Source organism: Gymnoscopelus braueri, assembly GCF_963280865.1.
Source record: "Gymnoscopelus braueri genome assembly, chromosome: 2".
NCBI classification, from domain to species: domain Eukaryota; kingdom Metazoa; phylum Chordata; class Actinopteri; order Myctophiformes; family Myctophidae; genus Gymnoscopelus; species Gymnoscopelus braueri.
Window position 1 is genome coordinate 19913513 of NC_137604.1, and position 17925 is coordinate 19931437.

The following is a 17925-nucleotide window of genomic DNA, read 5'->3' on the forward strand; positions in this document are numbered from 1 at the left end:
GTGACAAATAAAACCTCTCTCATCAAGAAAGAAGAAGTTCATTCTTATTTGTCTTGCAGCAGTCATAGCTAAATTTGATCATCTTTTTGTATATGTGTGTGCTGGAGTAACAAAAAGATGTCTCCGTCCGGTGGAACTTTTTATTTTCTGTCCAAAAAGTGGATTTTACACAAAAGGTGTGGATCTGAGAGTCTTCCTACCGAGGGGAGTAGGCTTTCAACACTTTAAAGCCGTCTTTGTTCCTTTGTTCCGTATATTGTTTATTGTATCTTGAATAATCAATGCTGTTTCAGACAATGACACAAACCCGTCCTTGCTAGTCATCGGAGAGAACACCTCCTCTGCTCTTATCTTTACCATGATCATCTTTCCATACTTAATACCAGTGGTTCTCAAAGTGTTGTGAGCTTGTAGATTGCTGGAACATTTTAACAAGACAAATCTTGTAAATCCCTGGCACAAACTATTTTCAGGTGGCGGTCTGCGGTCTGCGGCCTAATAAATAGTAACTTGGGGGTCCTTGAAAATAAGAAGTTTGAAAACCACTGCTTTATACTGTATATTCACTCCTTCCCCTCTTCCTTCTATCATGTTACGTCATGGTGCATCAACTGCCCTTGTGCTCTAAAAATAGCCTTCCAAAGACTGGTCATTGAGTGTTACTTCGGGTAGGTCAGTGATTTTCTCAACCTTGCAGATATTGCAAGATTATATAATGATAATGTGACATTAGAAAATGTACACACTTCGGAGGGCAGGTGGAGTAGTGGCTGTCCTCCACTTGGCTCATTCAGACCACTGATTGCACTGGAAGCAAGAATCACAATTTGAGGCCTTCCAGCACATAGGCATGTATTTACACTCTGACGTACAGTATATACATTCTGAGAGGGACATACACTGTAAAATCCTCAGTGTTAATCTAACTCTGAAGAGTGTACGAACTGAACCAAGTGGACCCTTACGAGACCATTTTTCCATTTGGTTCTCTTCATTGTTAACCACGTAAACCCTCTATACTTAGTAAACTTCATCTGTTGGTGCACTCTATTTTATCCCTCTACACCACATTTCTTTGCCAAAAATAGCCAATCTTCAAAACTTGTATCTGCTATTTTTGGTGAATGTTAAATCAACAGGGAGGGAATAACAAGGTTGCTGGGTTGAACAGAATGATAAGCGCCACAGACTTACTTTCTCTAAAAACGAAATGTTTTATTTGTATTGGTTCACTCATAAATACATATGGAATACTTTTGTTTGTTTGTTTGTTTTTCTAATACAGATACTGTGAAGTGTTGATGAAGTCTTGTTGACCTTTACCGTAATACGAAATAAAGCAAAATAAAAGCCCTTACCAAGTCTCATTTCCCATGTTAATATATTTACTTGGGCAGTGTTTGACAAACTAACAAGGACAAGTACATGACATAAACATTTTAAAGGCAGCTACTCATATTATGTAAATCAGCAATATTTCTCAACCTTGCGTGACAATTGCAGCGTTTATGTGAGTTTTCAAAGCAACAAGAGGCAACTAAAAAAGGTACAAGAGGTCAACCAGTAAGTTAGTCATTAGTCACAACAACTGCCAAACAAGGTAATGTAGAATTTGTGAATCATGACAAATGACATATGCAAAAAAAGAAGAACAGTTGTTGCAAGTCACTGTTCCCTAAATAATAGACAGTGGTCATTGGCTTGCCTTACAGCCATCACTCAAGGGACAGGTCATGTAGGACAGTATTACAAGAAGGCTATAAGTTGTTAGATAGCCTACAGGGTCATCCATACTTTTTTGTCCTCGATATCCAAATCCATCGTGTGTTTCTGTAATTTTGTACATCGCGTGTATACCTTGAGAGATTACAACTGCATCTCTTGGCTTTTGAGAATGATCTCGCATTGGAAAAGGTTAAGCTTTAAATTCTTACCTTATCAGGTGAGCTTGAAAAGACTTCTAAACATAAGGAAGTTATCTTGAAACTGTGCCTCAGGGCAGCATACGGGACAAGGGTTCCCGACCTGTGTTGTGATTATGCTATAATGACGTCACATTTAACAATAGCCAAGTAAAACAGGGGAGTGCAACCTGTCTTGGAGGAGGTTTTCATGCGCAACGTCCCATTATAGATACATAGATTATTCTGTCACAATTTCCCCAGGGCAGGCCCCAGTCCACCCACGTTGCAAAAGGATTGTTATCATTAAAGGCAGAGCAACAGATGAGGGACAACAGCTGATATTTACAAACTAGTCCATATCTTAACCACAGAGTTTTGAAAAGGTGACTGTACACGTTGTAGAGTTGCACTGTGATGACATCACGAGTAGATGAAGCTGCTACTGCATTGACAGTACTTTTGTGTAATATTGGCCTATAAATGAACATTGCATATTTTAAATATATAGTATACTGATGATATACGGTAAGTCTTCTTGTATTTGTTTTTAGGGAGTTAACTGATTTGACCAGGATGGACTTCTTCTGCTCATGACATCACAAAACCTCACAAAAACTGCATGATTATTGAATGTTGGGGGAAGGGCAGATTTTAACTGTTCAAACACCTTTTTCCAACATTTATAAAACATATTTATTGTCTCCGCCAGGCCGAAAGGCATGGCGAGAGAGTATGTTTTACCCCCTGTCCGTCCGTCCGTCCGTCCGTCCGTCCGTCCATCCGTCCGTCCATCCGTCCGTCCGTCCGTCCGTCCGTCCATCCGTGTGTCCGTCTGTCCGTCTGTCCGCAGCTAATCTCTGGCACCGTTGGCCCGGTCGCTGCGAAACTGTGCACACACACTCCCTGGATGCCAATTCAGAACCTCTGCCCCAAATTTTTCACATGGGCCATTTATAGTGCCACCAGGAGGCTGATTTGTGCTAAAACAATTTCTTTATATTACTCCTACAGATTTTATCCAAACGTCATGCAAATCGGTATACAGTATCTCTATAGCCATGTGATGAACACGGATCTGTCCAATTTCCCATATTCCATCCTCATTGGCTAAGGCTGGCTTCCAAAGTTTGCAGGATTGGTCCGTTTTGAACGAAATGCCTCAAATTATGCACTCAGCTTGCGATTTCCGTGAGATTTTGCACGCACATTCCCACTAGGCTGAGGAAGAAATTCCACCCTTTTAACATTGGCCTGTTATAGCGCCACCAGCAGGTCTAATCTAGCAAAACACATTTTTGGAACAAAATGCATCAAATCATGAATACAGTGTCCGATTGTCGCGAAAGGCCTAAGAAGAAAAGGGCACCCTTTTCACAATGGCCTATTATAGCGCCACCAGGAGGCCACAATAACCTACCTGACCTGGCGGAGACCTGTGCTCCGAGGAGCACTTTTTCTAGTTGTTTATGAGAATGGCAAGTACTGTTTTTTGGCAAGTTCATTATAAGCATTTTCACAAATGTTCAAACTTTTCATCTATGTATTTATTTTAATTCCAATGTGAGCTTGTAGATCTGCAATATAAAAAAAGAAGAAATTAAAAGGCTTAACTGGGTGACATTTAAAAAATCATTCGACCCTGATAAGACGGGCGGGCATCCTACTATATAATTGGAGTAACCTCTGTCTGTCTTGGTGTCCGTCTTGGTGTCTTGGGTCGACCGGGTATGGGCTAGTGGAAGTAATCTGAGTAATCTTAGTTCTTGTGGGTGGTGTGTGCGTGTATAGAACACACAGGGAGCTTCCGTTATAAACGTTGTAATCATTAGGTTGTGGTTATTTACTCTTTCTTCCTCTTTGGGCTTCCTGGAAACAGAATAATTGGTCTACTTAAAACAGATCATGGTATCTAGTCATGCTGTAAACACAGCACCTGCCCATGAGCAGCATGCATGTGGTACTTTCATGTGAATGTCACAGTGGTGGAAATAAAAGTAGCAATACACACCATAGAAACACTATGTTACAAATACAAATCCTGCATTTTCCTACATTTTAATTGAGTAAAAGCACAAAAGGATTGGCATGAAAATATACTTACTGTACCAATCATAAAAGTTCTCATTATGCAGAACGGTCAATTTCACAATCATGCTATTGGATTACAATTAGTAATGCATTAATGTGATCGTTAATTAATTACTGTATGTGCTGCTGGGTCGCTTAACCTATAATAATATAACATTTATCACTTAATGATAACAATTATCAAAAGAATGAGGAATTCTTGGGGAAATTCGGTAGTTGGATTAATCAACCTTCCAGAACAGGTTTTCAAGACATCCTCATATAACTTGTTTGTTAACATCTTTGTAGCATATTCGGTTTCTCAAGCCCAGTCCACACCAATGATTCGCAACACAGCAATTTGCAACTGCAACCACAATACAACCACTTGCTACAGAAACAGAATCCCAAAACTGCATCGACCTGCAACGGGTCAGTTCAGACCAAGTGGTCTAATATACCATAGACACTGGACGTTGTCTATACTCTCTGAAATGTTGGAAATATCCGTCCATAGGCCATCAAATAAAAAACTTTTGCCTGGACTAGTCAGAGTCCTGACCTGAAAAATTATTTTCTGTCAATTAAATAAAGAGCTGGAGAGAGAAGTTACTGTTCAGTAACAGTAAACTCCTGTTACTGAACAAACACTCTAGCCATTTGCTGTAGCAAATGATCACAATCAGAATATAGAGCTATTTAACCCTTATTTTAACCAAATAAAAAACACTTGCCCTACCTTTAAGGTACATACATATGTACATCTTTCTCTTTTAGTATGTTACAATACGAGGAAAACTTGAGAGAATATCTGTTTGAAAATAAAAAGAGCAGCAGTTGGTATATGAACAATTTATACTATTTGTCCACTAGATGGGGTGCAAACTCTACATAGACAGTACCCTGCAGCTTGGTTGATTTTATGGCTGGATTTTTTTTACGAATTACGAATTTAAAGTGTAAATATTTTTTTTTTAAATTATTTTAAGCAATAATACCAAATACCAATTAAATAGGCTATCTCTTGAAGCAAAGGATGCAAGTGTACATTTAACAATAACGTTTGTAAAGTATTTGATATCCACTGCATTAAATTAAATGAACTGGTCCTGTCTACATTGTGATGAAAATACGTATGATTACATTAACATACAGTGGTGTGAAGTAAGTACTAAGTACATTTACTCAACCTACTACTGCACTTAAGTACAGTTTTGGATTTTCTTTTACTTTACTGGAGTATTTCCAATGTTCTGTTCTTTTACTTCTTCTCCACTAGACACTACATCTCAGAAGCAATTTTTGAAAACTTTAGTTGCTAGTTACTTTCGATTATTACAAAACCCCTGGCTTCAGACCTATATACTTTGGCAATTTGAAAATAGCCGATCTACAAGTTCACAACGCCTTAATTGCTTTGCGACACGTTGTGAGCGTGTAGATCGCATGTTTTCTCAAGCCAATAAAGCTCCTTTGAATTGAATTGAAAACAAGCCCAAAAGAAGCGAGGCCTTGGCCCTTTAAACATATTACATTGGCTTTTTGAAAATAGCCGATCTACACACTCACAACCGGTTGCGATGCGTCACGTTGTGAGCTTGTAGAAGATCTGCAAAAAAAATTAAAACATTTTAATAACACAAATCTTGTATGGGGTCTGGCATAAAATATTTTCAGATCGGGGTCCGGCGGTCCGCAGACAAATATATATTAATCTGAATTTGAAAATGTTTGAGAACCACTGGTTTAAACAACATTAGGAAACCCAAATAAGCAACTAACATTTTAGAAACAAGCCCAACAAACCATAACCCGCAACTACCAATATTTACAAGCAACTTTACAGAAAAACGAGCCCAAAGTCGCTTATAATAAGCAGACATGGCAACACTGCATTGTGCGTGCGCCATTAACTGGTGGTCCACAGATATATAAATGACCTGGATTGTTGCAAGAGATATCAGTGTACGGTGACTCCCCCGGCCACATGGTCTATAGATCTAGTAAACCGGCTTATACAGAAACTCGGGTTCACTATGTGGCAGGAAGTCATTTGCGTCCTCTTTCTGATATATTTGAATTGAAGGCACGTTTTTGGCAACTCACCTGCTCTTGAACACATGCGTCGCAAACCGGTTGTTTACATTACACAGTGGTGGTAAAAAGTACTGAATTTATTTTACTTTAGTGAAAGTATCAATACTGCAATGTAGAAACACTCTGTTACAAGTAAAAGTCCGGAATACAACATTTACTTGAGTTAAAGTACAAAAGTATTGGCATCAAAATCATGTACTTAAAGTAGTACATTATGCAGAATGTCCCATTTCACAAGTTTTCAAATGTATTATGTTTAAAAAATATTTTGAAAATAGCAGTTTACATTACCAAAGTAAGTGTCAAAATATAATTTAAAAAACAGTTGAAAATGGAGGGGGTACAGCATTGTGTAAAGAGAGCAATGTCACATTGCGTCGTTATATATATTATGCACAAGGTATAAAGCTTTTTGAGACATAGCAGCATTAGCAATCTTTTGCAGTTACTTTGGGACAAATAGCAGCATTGTCTCCTCATTGTTTTCATAGACCTGGTTGCTTATTTCTCTCACAGAATCTGGCAACACTGGCACAATGTGCTCATCGAATTCAAATCCTGAATCAACTCATGGTTCGGGACACTTGCTAGCGGTATGTTGTGGATGCACTGATTCCACATCCCAGCCATCTCTTTTTGCACGTTTAAACACCAGAACAGGTATGGTTTTATTTGAACTATTATAATCATTATTCTTGATAATATTCATACATTGTGAATGTTGTCGATTTGAGTGTAGTATTATTATTACATACATACGCTTGAATGCTCAGACTAGATGTGACTGGTTAGGAATTGCTCGGTTAATTGGCAATAATCGAAGCATATGCTAGCAAATGTGGAGTTATGTGGCAGGTTCACCATGGCTCAGTACTCTAGTCTAAATGATCCAAACGTGACATGACAATGACAAAAGCAGCATTAGATAATTTACGATCGAGGCTGTCATTATTGTAGCTTGTGTTTGTACATAATCGTTTATGAAACGTTAATGAAGCTGTTTAGTGGGCTGTAGTACAATCATGTGCAATAAGATGCAACTTCTCAAGAATGAATGGTTACGTTACCTGTGGTTTCATATTTCACGTAGCGTAGTCTATGCCAAAAATGCTAAATGCCTTGGATCAAGACTATGATAGATGTATTTTATCGAGTCTGACTTTTACTTTCGTATCTACGGTAGTCTTGGCTAGCACCCCCCAGTGCGTCCTGCGTTTCACCAGTAAAGCCCGTACTTCTCCGTACATGTACCAAAAAATATATATATAACGTGCTTACCCGTTTGCGCCAAATGTTAACTCGCGCTTCGGAGTCTTAGTGCAATGTATTAGTCCGTATTTTTCAATAAAGAAGTGTTTTAATTCCGTCTGTGGCCGAACGCCATTTCCCCCTCTCGTTTACTTCCTGTTTACATTGAGTGTAATTCCGGCTTTCACCGGATGCGCCCTGTCACTACCGCCCATTGAGGGAATTCAGGGAACTTCCGACAGAATCCGACACAGACGGGATAAAAACACTTTTTTATTGAGAAATACGGACCAATACATTGCACAAAGACTCCGAAGGGTGAGTTAACATTTGGGGCAAACGGGTAAGCACCTTATATATTTTCTTTGTACATGTACGGAGAAGTACGGGCTTTACTGGTGAAAGTGCAGGACAAACTGGGTGGTGCTAGCCAAGACTTAGCCTGAGGCTACGAGCTCAATCCATGGTCTTGAAGGGCGGACCCAAACACAGCCGCCTGGATTTGTGCGTGGCTTCCTATTGCTTCACCAATCTATGTCCCCGCCTCCCCTCCCCTCCCCCCTCGGCCTGTGCACGGAGCACGCTGACGTCACCAAATTTAGAGCGACGCCCCTCTGCACTCTGATTGGTTAGGAGATAACAAGGTCCAAGACCATAGTTCCTGCATCGCTCCCCCAGGCTTTTTTTCTTTTGTAACAAAAAAAAAAGCCTGGGTTTCCGAGGCTAGCCAAGACTAGACTAGATACGAAAAGTAAAAGTCAGGCTAGATAAAATACATCTATGATAGTCTCTTGAGGTTCATGGGGCTAATTTAAGTTAAATGATCCAAACGTGACATGACAATGACAAAAGCAGCGTTAAATTATTTACGAGGCTGCCATTGTGTTTATACTTTATCGTTAATGAAACGTTAATGAAGCCGTTTATGGGCTGTACATCAATCATGTGCAATATGCTTTACAACTTCTCAAGAATGAATGGTTACGTTACCTGTGGTTTTATATTTCACATAGTGTAGCCAATGCCCAAAATGCCAAATGCCTTTCAATGTGTTCTCTACCATCATATAAATCATATAAAATAATACAGTGAAAATTGTAAAGAAACATTCTTTGATTTCAAATGCCATGCATGTCCCTCCTGCAGTGGCGGAGTGTAAACACAAATCTTCCTGGGAATTTCAATGACTGTGACCCTCATATGTTTTTTGGTTTTGTTTGTTTTTTAAAGTAGTGAAAGCATCAGCCAGCTGATCAGTCAGTCTATCAATCTATCACTGCATTGGCTTTTGAAACTCATATTTTGACAGTACTGTACTTGCTGCTTTTCATTCTTTGGGAGGAAACTGATGACACATTTTTCTCCTTCTGCCATGGTCTATTCAAATTCCATGAGATGGTAAATGGTAGAAAAGGTATATTTTCAACATTAACTGGAAGTTGCACAACACATAATTTGACCTAAATCAGCCTGATGGTGGAGCTATTATTAAAGATAATGTAGGACTCTTCTGAGTCTGTTTTACACAAAACTTGCTGCAGACATAACCCCATCTATCCTCACTACTAATTTGCCTAAAGAACTGCAAATAAAGTCCATATGAATAGACTTTCCACCATTTAGGGGGGAAAAATATTTTTTCTCCTTTTTCTTTTCTCCATCTCCTCTAGCCTATATTCTAAGTCCAGATCATTATTGATCAAGCTTGTGAAAAGTTTGAAAACTGGCACAGCTTATTGATCACTTATTTAGGTTTCAAGATATTGGCCAGCGAACTTCAAAGTCTTGTGGCTCCACGCATAAATAGATCAAATTCCACAACCTTTGGGCCCATCATCACAAAATGTGCAAGGAATGGTTATGTTGCAGCTTTAAGGAATGTTAGGCCCAGTTCATTTGTCATCATGCACACTGTAATTATGAATTTGCATTCCTGAGTGACTATACATGTCATACGTTTGGGAGTGCAGAGGAGGCAGCCAGGTCTTCCTGGATCAGGTGGGACCGATAAAAAAAACTATTGGGTAGGGCTGGGTGATATAGTCACTGTACGTACATAGTATATTTCTCACATACACTCTTTCACCTCGCACTCACAATGTCTGGCTTTAGTTACTTCTGTGAACATTGTGTATATGGTGTTAGTGTAGAGTGAGTCATGGGTCCAGAAGCATGGTGACAGCACCTAGGCTACTAGTACTGTCATACAAGGTTCAAGAATGAAGGGACCTGTGTGCAACCCAACAGCCGAGTGGTCAGAGCGCGTACCAAATGCTTGTCAGCGAGTCCCTAGTTCGATTCCCAGCTGGCCAGACCATTTGCTGCATGTCACTTCACTACTCTGTTTCCTGTCTCTCTCCACTGTGACTATCAAGGCTAAAGGTCCTTACACACCGGCGAATATGCGAGTATACGCAAAATTCGGACTCGTTCCGAATAATTAAAAGAAGTTTTTTCGCTTCGCGAAACTGATGTGGACGCTTGCATTGACTTTATAAGGTTTTAAAAAAACGTATTTATTCGCATGAAGAATTCGCCCCGGTGTGTAAGGACCTTAAAGAAAAAACAAAACTTGAATGAAGGGACCTCACATAGTGGAAAGTATGATGGAAGGCTATCAGGCCTATCACTCTACAAATAGGCCTAAACAGATCGGTGTAGATTCCTTTACTATTTCTTTCTCTCTCCCTCGGTTTCCCGCCTATTCTCCTTCTTCTATTTTTTTTTGTGTTGGGACTTTTTCTTTCCCAACTCACCCCTCCTGTTATTTGCTACCAGCCTAGGAGAGGTGGACCACATTGTATTGAAAATATCCAGTCTACCCTATTTCCCCTCGACCTCAGCTCATATATTACACTCAAGAGCACAACACCACCTCTGCTCTGGTACTTTGATATTTCTCAACTTCTAATGACTCTTTGGATATCAGTTTTCATACCAGGGCTAGACCTTTTGATGTTAAAAAGGCCCAGACAAATATGATAATTGTGTCTGAAGGGCCTGTGCTCCAAGATGCCTTCCCCCCACCTTTCTTCCTCTGGTTCCCAGTGCTTTTAAGTCTGGGAGTGTTCACCATATGGACCTGAAATCCAAAGCCTTTCCTCAAAATGTTAGGGTCTAATTTGAACTCCTTGAGGGACACATGAATGTTTTTAGTTTTTTTTCACCCCAAGCCAATGACTGTACAGATATAAAATGCAAACATGGTCCATATATTTATTGTTCCACCTCCACTTTGATCAAACCTCCTCTTTCACTTTCAGTTTTGCTCTAAGTGTTATGGTACTATCATGAATATTGCAGTTGCTGGGGGCTGTTGGAGGCTAGATGCTTTTATTGCCAGCCTTGGCTGGGAAAAGAGGAGCAACGTTTCTATTTCCCACGGAAGGTGAATGCTCCCTTGAAGTCACGGCTCAGTGATACTGGATTTATTTTAATTAAAAAAAAGTAGACAACATATTGAAAAACATACACCTAAACAAATCAAGTGCCACAAAGTGAAGTGTTAAGGTCGTGACAGACGGGAAGCGGTCCACGCGGGCGTTACCGCTCGGATCAGCGGTGATTTGCCGCGATCATTGTTGTTTAGTCCTCCTGCGCGGTGCGGGGAAAAGAAAAGCTCACCACAATCCAGCTCTTGCCACCCGCGTGCGTGTGCACAAACCTAGCACGCACGCGAGAATTTGACGGGGCCGCGCCCGCCTGCCTCACCGCCCCTCAACTTCTCCGCGCGTCCCAAATAATCGCCCGCCTCTCATTGAAAATGAATTGCATCGGCGCGTCGGCCGCCTCCCGTCTGAAACGAGCTGTAAGATATTCAAAGAAATACATGCAATTATTTGACATTGACAATAAAACACACTTCTAAGTTGGATATTGTAATGGGTGCTTGGCCTGTTTGAACATTTAACTCTTGTTTATTTTCTCTTCTCTGATGAATGCCTTTGCAACCATGCAAGATGCGATTGCGCCCGGCCAATTCTATGGTACATGCAAAGAGGCAGGAAGTAGGATGTCCAGTGTGGTCCATTTGACCCAGGGAATGAATAAGAAAAAGAGAGTTAAAGGTATCATGACATTCATTTTCACTTTTTTTATTTTCAATGTTTTATTTGGGGTTTTATGACTTCAATTACACCCAAAAAACCTGAACTTAGAACATTCAGTGGATTTTCTGTGGTCTGGGGTTTTCTGAATAATTAGGCTGAAAAGTAATCTGAGCTTGGCCCTTCGACAGTGAGGTCACAGTCGATTAATCCCGCCCACTCTCCTCCTCGCCCCTATCCTTTCCTTTGGGGGGGGCGGAGCAGAGGCGATGATTGACAGGCAAAATCCCTCACCAGCGACACCCGCAGGCAAAGATTTATTTTTTCATTGCAGTTGAAAAGGCTTTAGAAATGTGAGAGAAAAACACCTGCCATTGATCACTGGAATGGAATTTTCACTTAAAACTTTTTGTACACTTTTGAAGGACCAGGACAAAGACTTTGAATGAGGTGTAAAAGTGAATGTCATTAAACCTTTAAGGACTTACTGAGTAGAGAAGCTCTGCTAATAACAAGGTAGAAATTACTTGGTAACACGTGCTATGCATCCCATGTCTATAATGCATTATAAACTGCTGCTTATAACACTGTTATTTATAGTTCTACTTAGTCATTATAGTATAGTAGTAGTATAAGCACTCATAAATACTCATAATGATTTATAACACAAACGATAACACATTTTAAAGCAATAAGCACTCATAAATACTATGAATGCATTGTAAAAATGCAGTTATGAGTTCTTATAAGCAGTGTTATAAGCAGATTATAATGCATTATAAGTATGTTTATAATGCAGCGTAGACATGGGTTGCATTATGCATAGCAAGTGTTACCATGTAGGTAGGTATATGTATGTTTGTACTGTAATTGCGTATTTAGGTACATGCCTAATGTTCTATGTACATCCCCATGTGTGTAAATGTATACCCTTGTGTGTGTGTGTGTGTGTGTGTAGGTGGGTGTGAACGTGTTTAGAGTGAATGCAGCCCAGTTATATTAATTTGAAGCTGTCCAGAGGACAGAGATGACATCATCATTACCTCACCCCGCTCTGTTAGAGAACTTATCAAAAACATGTGGCTTCGCTTTCTCCACACACTGCAAATTGATTGAGTCTTGGACTTCAATGTTTCTTTTTTTCTTTGTTAAAAGACCTGTGTGTGTGTGCGGCTGTGCGCACACACATAAATGCCTGTGTATGTATGTGTCAGCGGGCTTTGTTTTTATTATTTTGGCGTTCTTCTTTCTCTCCGGGGCTTTTGACTTCATCTGTCATTCATTTGGCTTGTTTCCTTCAGCCTGTAGCTTTGCGTTTGGTCAGCCAGGTCTGAGGCCCTCTCCATTGGACAGGCTCACACATCATGCCTGAATGCTTGAGTATGTGTGCGTAACGTCCAGTGAAACCAGATGAAAACTATTACAGGGGCAAACGTTTTTATATACTGCATGAATGCAAATCCATTGCTAAACAGGGATTTATTTTTATATTGAATGTGAGATATGAGGTTTAACCACTTAATAGGCCGACAGTATATACATTGTTGACTGGGGTCCACAAGGGCTCTATGCTGGGTCCTCTCCTTTTTCTGCAAATTTTGATGAATGTTTGCCTATTTTAGACAAATGTTAACCTATTATGATGACATGCCCATTGCTCAAGGATGCTAGGATTCATGTGGTAACATTTGGGGTTGTGGCACCCTGGCTGTAAATTATATAGGATGTTTTCACTTAACTCAAACAGGGAACACTGTGGACCAGTGTTGACTGTACAGTGTACAGTCAACAGACCAACCTGTGGTCCAGTAGGACTAGATCACCCGCCACAAGGAGATCCAGACAGGTCCAGGGCACTGAAGCCACAAAGAATTTTAAGTGAAGAGAATTCACGATACACAGAAAGACCCAAGAACTCAAGGGCAACTTTGTAACAAAACATTTTAACATTGTGACTTTTACTGGGCAGCATTGCATGCAGTGTTTTTTTGGATGATGCTGTAATGGCAGGGGTGATGTAGATGGAGGCAAGCAAATTGCACATGGGGTGAATTAAAAGGAAGTAAAAAAAAAAAAGAGAAAATAACCTTAAACGTAAACCACTGTTCTAAAGTCTAGATTTTTGTTTCTTCCTTATCTTTCTTTCTTTGTGTGTATATTTCTGTGTATCCATAGCCAGGGAGTTGTTTGAAGTGTTGTTATGTGTGGGCTGAGTGTTTAGAGTTCGCTGTTGTTTGGTTGCCAGAGCCAGGGGTCTCAGTGGGGTGGGGTTAGAATAACCTCTTTATACAGATGTGGGTGGACTGAAAGCATCCACTTGGACTTAAACGACATCTGACTTACTTATAACCCGCCCGCACAGCAAAGTCCGGAGTGGTAATTCAACAAAAATGTACCGTTATGTCAAAAAGAGTTAGATTAGCCTAACACTGGATTTGAATGTGCAGGAGTGTCTACACACGTGCGCGGGCGCGCGTGCGTGTGTGTGTCTTGGATGTGCTGGGGGAGGGTTGCATGCATATTACACACATGCTTGCATATTGTTTTGTATGTGTTGCATTTGATTTGTGTTGCATATGTAGGCTAATAAAGGCTATGCATATTGCGTACGCCTCCTCTGTGCATGGAGGCAGGCAGAGTGCTTGACTACACTGTCTGGAGCAGCTTCACAGGCCAGAAGCGGGATTCCTAAGCCGTGAAAGGACGTTTGCATAGATACTGAAGTGCCATGATGGCAATGGGGTCAGCCCCTGACCATGGGAGAGCGAGAGGTGCCAAGTTTTGGCCCAAATGAGCTTTTGTAGCCGAGAGCGGCCTGTTTGATCCCCAGGCCAGTCTCTTTATTAAAGTGTCTCTGAAGGTCAGACTCAGAGTAGAAATAATGAATCCTGGTGTTAAGCTATGCTATACATGGGAATGTTTAGTCCACTGCGCTATCCTGTCTTATTTAGCGTTTATCATCAGTTCTGCTTTGATGATTACTGATAAAAATAAATAAATAAGTAAGGAATAGGCTCAGTCCAAGTTATGTCAGCTGACATAACTTGGACTGAGCCTTTTCCTTACTTATTTGGTTTTATCAGTAATCATCAAAGCAGAACTGATGATAAACGTTAAATAAGATGGGTTACAAGTTACAATTCATTGTAATTCATTTACTGGTCTACATGTAGGGGGATTTTCCAACGTTGACACAGTCTCATAATATTATCAGACTCATATTTGTTTGCCGGCCTACCTACCTATGACTTTACTTGATTTTGCTGTTTGACAAAACAGTTAATCTCCCATTTGATAGTGAGTGGTATGCAGGTTTTTTCCCAGCTTTGTTTACGGTGTTGAGAGGATGTTGCCAGTCGGGTGCAGAGATACCCTCAGGGCTTACATTAATATGGAAATGAAATGAGATGGTTTCCAGGTCACATGGTTAAATCAACGGAGTCACTGTCATCTTGCATTTCTTCATAGGCAAAGGCAGCCACATTGCAGCACACGTGTGTGCATACATGCATGTACTGTATATGTGCATGTTTGTCCTGGTTTAAGTTGTACTAGTTTTATATACCTCGACCAAACTGGTTTAGTTTCTCCCACAGTGTGTCTATTTGAAGAGAAGTGAAACCACAGTATGAGCTGTGAACGGGTCTCTGCATATCGTAAAGCAGACATGCTGTACATGTGTTCAGCTGTGTGAGTCAGCCACCACATGATTACACTTTTATAGGTGTTGATTCCTCTGCTATCAACGGATCTCTGGAGAGCATTTACCATGGCCCTGTCACTGCCAAGCCCCACTGTTGTTGATCTTGGAGAGGGTGTACTAGGGTAGACAACCACACGTCTACTGCGATACACACAGAGCTGCTTCTTTTCACCTGACAGTAAAGGAGTTTCACTGGGAGGGCGTAACACGTGCGGAGAAACACGCCATCTCTCCCAGTTCCACTCCCTGTTGAACAGGTGCCTGACCAACCTGTAGGATTGCCGTCCCCCTGCCGGCTTCCCACTCAAGGACCAAGTTTGTGTTAATTGGAGCGGCCGGCCGGCCAAGCTGGAGGCACCATGGAGGAATGGACCCCCGGTCTCTGCTGGTGGTCGGCAGGAAGGGAACTTTTACCTCTGCACCACCTGGATGCCCAAATCGCTATTTTTGTGGGTATGGGTTTGTAATGTACTAGTAGACACCCTTGTGTGTGTCTGTCGTCTGCCTGTCTGTCTGTCCGTGTTTGTGTATTATACATGACGTGGACCATATTATGTACATAGTGTGTACCATCTCCAGCTCTATGGGAGTCCACTACTGAACTGTGTGGTATGTGATCAGCCCAGCCAGCTTTGTTCTGTCCTGGTGTTGTGGTTCTGCATGTAGACTACCACTTTATTGAGTCACATTTATCTGCCGTTTTGTTACCCTCCTATAAAAGCTTCACTATACAATGGGCAACATAACTCTTGTCTTGTGCACAAGACAAGAGTATACACACGCGCACGCACACACGCATAGCATACATGCACACACACATCAATCTTGTGCCTTCAATAGCACATTAACATTCAGCACAGAATCTATGGTTTCTTCAGGCAGTGGACAGTAAAAGTGTGCAGGGTGACTGTTCTATCACCAGCATGCATGCATTGATCATCTCATCCCGTAGCTAGCTGACCTTCTGTTTAATGAGCAGCATGCCAGTTTGCATTGTGCATTGCTGAATGGATAAGCAATAAAGATGTGGCGCTGACGCGCTCATACTTTGTGATAATAGTTCTTGGCATATGGGCCATTTAATTGTGTCAGGAGTGGCTTGGTTGATCACTGGTAATCTTGTTAGCTGTCACTAACCACTGCATTTGAATGGGAATGGTTTTATTGGGTCTTATTGGTTATAGTGTGTGTGTGTGTGTGTGTGTGTGTGTGTGTGTGTGTGTGTGTGTGTGTGTGTGTGTGTGTGTGTGTGTGTGTGTGTGTGTGTGTGTGTGTGTGTGTGTGTGTGTGTGTGTGTGTGTGTGTGTGTGTGTGTGTGTGTGTGTGTGTGTGTGTGTGTACAAAATCCTGTTACGTTAGACAGACCACGTGGTGGATTGTATTTTTTTTGTGTCCTTAAAATTCACTAAGCCACGTTGACCCTCTATATGTGAACTGTTGCACATTCTACTGTTGTGTGCCCTGTGCAGGAAACATGCTTTATTGCCTCCCTTACCAAATCTAAACTTACCACATAATTTGCCACTGTTTTCATCAGGCACACCCATGTCTTAGTTCCTGTTTGTGGGACACGCACGCACACACGCACACACACCATCCTATTTGGCACGTCGTGCATCCACCCAGTGACAAATCAATGTTGGTGGGACTCAGCCTGGCTGGCTGCTGAAGCTTCCTGCTGGTTCTGTGGTGCTGTGGGTATGTACTGACTGTTGTCTTGTCTCTAACTAGGTCAGCATGGATACTAATTTATCCTCTTTACCTCACCACTACCACTCAGCCAAAAAAGCTGTGTCAGTGAGTAGTTATTAATATGCTATGGTGTCGGAATAAAAGAGTAATTTCTCATTGGGAGACAATTGATCAAATAGGCGACAGTATTTCCACACCACTAGCTTATGTCTTTTGGCCTGCTTGTCGTTAAATATTGCAACATGCAACACTGGCAGGCAGCAAAGTATAAAATCAGGCTTTAGTTTAGAGATCAATGGCTCTCAAAGTGGGGTCCAGGCAGGGACCCTCAGGGTTCCAAATGGACCCTTTTAAAGGTAACTTTGACAGTGTACAAATGGAACCAAATGGACCTGTAACCTGCCGAGCAATGCCTTTAGTATGAGGCGGCTTGATGGATGTTGAAGTACATCCCCCAGCCATGATGTACTGTACAAGTACACCCACTGGACAGGCCGTTAGTATGTCGCAGGGACTTAACCCCAATCCAACCCTTGATATTGAGTGCAAAGCAGGGAGGCATTGTGTCCCATAAAAGTTTTTAGTATGACCCGGGCAGGGGTCATACTAAACATACAGCCATATCATGTAAAGACATATACACAGTATTGTTGTTAGTGTGATAGGAATGGATGGTGTTCTCCAATTTGAAATACGGTAACTAGAGCTGGCATGGAGGCTTATGTGATGTTACTAAACAATGTGCTATAATGGGAGCACTGGCAGATGATTGTGTGTCATGTGGCTTCTCTGTTTTTAGTACGTAGTAGAGTCAGCCCTAGAGCCAGGACATATTTAAAGGTATGGATGCTGATCTGGTCTTGGGTCATACTGTACTGTATATAGTGTCGGGCAAAACTATAGTCTCAACTATGCGTATTGCGCATGCACAGTAAAATCCTCAGTGTTAATTTAACTCTTGAGTGTAAAAACAGTCCATTCTTTCTGAGTTAAATTAACACAGGACTTTACTGTGTGGCTGCAACATTAGATACTTGGAACATGAACCCACCCTGGTGATAATCCTCTCTTCGTTTACTGGTTTGCTAACCTGAACATAAATAGAATTGTGTGTTTATTGAGTTACATTTGCAGACGCCTGTCATATCATGTTGATTGTCCAGACTGA

At 41.2% G+C, this 17925-nt stretch overlaps 2 protein-coding genes across 2 annotated transcripts in view; one reads left to right on the top strand and one right to left on the bottom strand.

Annotated features, from left to right (window-relative positions):
• cusr (Copper-only SOD repeat protein) overlaps positions 1-2028 on the bottom strand; it is a 28387-nt gene extending 26359 nt beyond the window's left edge. Inside the window, exon 1 of the mRNA XM_080444178.1 lies at positions 1935-2028. The gene's annotated coding sequence lies outside the window, so the exon portion shown is untranslated. The remainder of the gene's footprint in view (positions 1-1934) is intronic.
• A 4616-nt stretch (positions 2029-6644) lies between these two features.
• The window catches only part of add3a (adducin 3 (gamma) a), a 133381-nt gene continuing 122100 nt past the window's right edge, over positions 6645-17925 (top strand). Inside the window, exon 1 of the mRNA XM_080453841.1 lies at positions 6645-6728. The gene's annotated coding sequence lies outside the window, so the exon portion shown is untranslated. The remainder of the gene's footprint in view (positions 6729-17925) is intronic.